Source organism: Desmodus rotundus, chromosome 3 (assembly GCF_022682495.2).
Source record: "Desmodus rotundus isolate HL8 chromosome 3, HLdesRot8A.1, whole genome shotgun sequence".
Taxonomy (NCBI): Eukaryota; Metazoa; Chordata; class Mammalia; order Chiroptera; family Phyllostomidae; genus Desmodus; species Desmodus rotundus.
In genome coordinates, this window is record NC_071389.1 from 138551607 (window position 1) to 138554756 (window position 3150).

A 3150-nucleotide genomic window follows, 5' to 3' on the forward strand; every position below is an offset into this window, starting at 1 on the left:
CAACTAACATCTATTCTTAGTGTTTCCCAGATATATCCACTTACCACAGAGTTTCTACCCTTCTTGAGACCCATGGACTTGAACCAAACACGACACTTTAAATAATTACTGAAAAGGAAGATGGCCATCACACATTGTACTCTGTGGTTTACAACCAGTGGGGCAACTTATTTAGAAGTCTAAAATATCTTCGTTTTTAAAACATTAAGCTCACGCAGTGCCAAATGGTTATCTGATGTTACAACATTCAAACAAACCAGAGACAATGGGAGGCACTACGCATCAGTAGGTCAGAACCAAAGAATACCAACGGTAGTTCTTCTGTCGGGTGTGTTCTCATTCCTAAGCTCTTCTGTGCTTTCTTCTCCAACTGCGGCGAGCTGTTTCCTAAGCAGGTCTGAGGTCCCAGAATGAAAGCCTTGTTAAAATTAGACAGGAGAGGTCTTAATGGTTTCTGCTATAAAAAGTTTTATTTACCTTGTGTGAATTCTTTCCTCTTTGAATAAATCTGTTATCTGGAAGCTGGGAAACTGGACTTTGTCTTGCCTCGTGTTCACCTCTCTTCCTTTGAGGGTGGGGGCCTAGAGAATGGCCCATCTTCCTAACGAGTCTCAGGCCAGCGGTGGAGAGGTGAGGGTTCAGCTTGCAGTTTGGGACAGTGGCAGCTCCTGATAGTCTTATATGAAAAAGATTTAAAAGGCAGTAATCTGAGGGTTTGTCTCAAACTGTATTTTTCTAATAATTTATATAAAGTGCAGAAAAGAGCCCACTGCTTCATGTCTACAGGCAGGTGGAATCCCATAGTCTCTTCTCTCCACCTCCATTTCTATAACAACTTTCAGCTAATTCTCTCACAGTAGTCTTGGATGACTTTTGCCTTTGAATGAATCCATAGAGAGTAGAGACTATGATTACTAATTTATTTATATCCTGCTTATTTCCAGTATCTTGAGGCTTAGAATAGCCACTTGTTCTCAGCTTTTTAAAAGACGATGCTCTTGACAGTAAATTGTAATCCGTGTGCACAGGTGTCACTGATAAAGCTAATTCAGGATCGCTCAGCACTCACAAGATGCATTTTCCTTGGTTGGGGGTCTTTGGAGCTATCGGAAGGGCCTATCTTATGTGCTATTCTTTCTAGATTCTCTACCAGGAAAATTATTGTCTAAAAGCAGAGGCTGAGCTTGGGTATGAGCATCGCGAGGATTTGTAGACCCCTGAAATTGTAGGCAAAATTTATTAGGGAAGGACTTTTTTTCTGGAAAGTCTATACATTTTTTCATTAGATTCTCAAATGATTCCGTCTCCCCCAAAAGTTAAAATCCATTGTTTGTGATCAAGGTTCATAGGTGGAAGTTCGGGAAAACTCAGGAAAACTTTGGCCTTCCATACAGGTCTTCATTACTCAGCTGTCACTGTCCCATTACCCTGTACCACCTGAGAGGTGAGTCATCTGTGTTTGACTAGACTCTCAGTTGGTTGCTATAGAGATAGGAATTCTAAAAGGGACTTCTTCTTAACGTTGTCAGAAAAGCCACATATTAGTTGTGAAAAGCTGAATTTCTCTCCCAAGGTCTTGTCAAAAATTCCAAAGGCAGTGAGCCAACTCTCAGGGCACTAACACGAATTTAATGACAGAATGTCTACTTTCATTTGTTTTATAATCCACAGATTTCTAACACATTTAGGTATTTTTAGCAATAGGATCAGGTGGACTCAACAATTGTCATTTTCTGTAAACGTTGAATTCTCTTTTACCAAATGCAGATACAGCTAGTGTGCCAGCCATGTCCCTGCCGTATTTGAGCAAATGACCAGCATTTCAAAAATCATCAAGGAACATGTATAAAGGACCCACGGACAAAGCCAAAGGGGGGAAGGACTGAGGGTGGGAGGTGGGGTTGGGTGGGGGAGGGGAAAGTGGTGGTGGGAAAATGGAGACGACTATACATGAACAACAATAAAAAAAATTTTTTTTAATTATCCACAACAATGTTCACCTCCATGGATGTAAATGATTGAGAAGTAGGTATCATTAAGGACGACAAGCTTTTAAGGATAGAAAAGGCCTTTTACCCAAAGAGCGGAAATCCAGGCACATGCTGTTAGCGCCGTCCCAGCGTCACCTCATTTGTCTTTAGAGCAGGTGCCGCAGAGCCGAGGCCTCCAAATTCCCGACTCGGCCTTGATGTGGTTTGTGTTTCGTTTTTAATTTTCTGCCCCATAGTTTTGAGTTTTTGCTGTCGTTAAGCTCTGACTATAAAAAGGACACGTGGTCATCACCCTGCCGAACACTTCTTCGAAAAGGAACTTGAGCGCCTGCAGCTGAAGACCTCGGAACGGATTTCCAAATCGCAGCCCACAAACCTTTAGAGGGTGGTGAAGTCCAGTTACACCTTTGCCACGTGGACTTATTTTTTTAAATAAAATAGTAGCATATAAAATGTCACAAGGAATCATCTATAGTGGTTACAATTTTATGAAATTTTTGTTTATGTATGTGTTTTGGCAGTGATGTGCTCACAAGTGTTTAATGACTGGGGCCCTGTGAAGAAAGAGGCGTTTTTGTGCGTACCTGTTCATAAATCTATTATAAATTTTACCAATAGAAAGTGTGTATAGTGCACAAAGTACAAATAACAAATACACAATACCCTTTATTGTAAATTTTGTTTACCAGTTTACTTCACAGAATGTGTTCATTGATTTTTGCCAAATTTTTGTATCTATAGCCAACCTATGGTTGCAATTCAACTCTAATTTGAGAAAAATCAGATCATGCATAAATGCTTGATTTCTATCAGATTCAACAAAGTAATCCCTCACACTACTGATGAATGAGTGTATTCTGACATGACTGTTAGAAGATATTTTCATTTATGTTAAAAGATGAAAGTGAAACAATAAAGATATGTCAGGATTTCACTAGTTCATGAATCACATGAGTTAATCTTTGTTGAATCTGATCATAGATCATAATTTTCAAATACTAGAAGAATATCTTCTCAATTTTTTGGTGCTACTTATAATGTAACAGCTACAGACACTTAAATGCAATCTGCATTATAAATATTTTCTCACCACCTTCAAGAGAAGAGTATCAACAAAACAATTAATCAAAGATGATTTATAGTGTTTGCCAATTTCTGA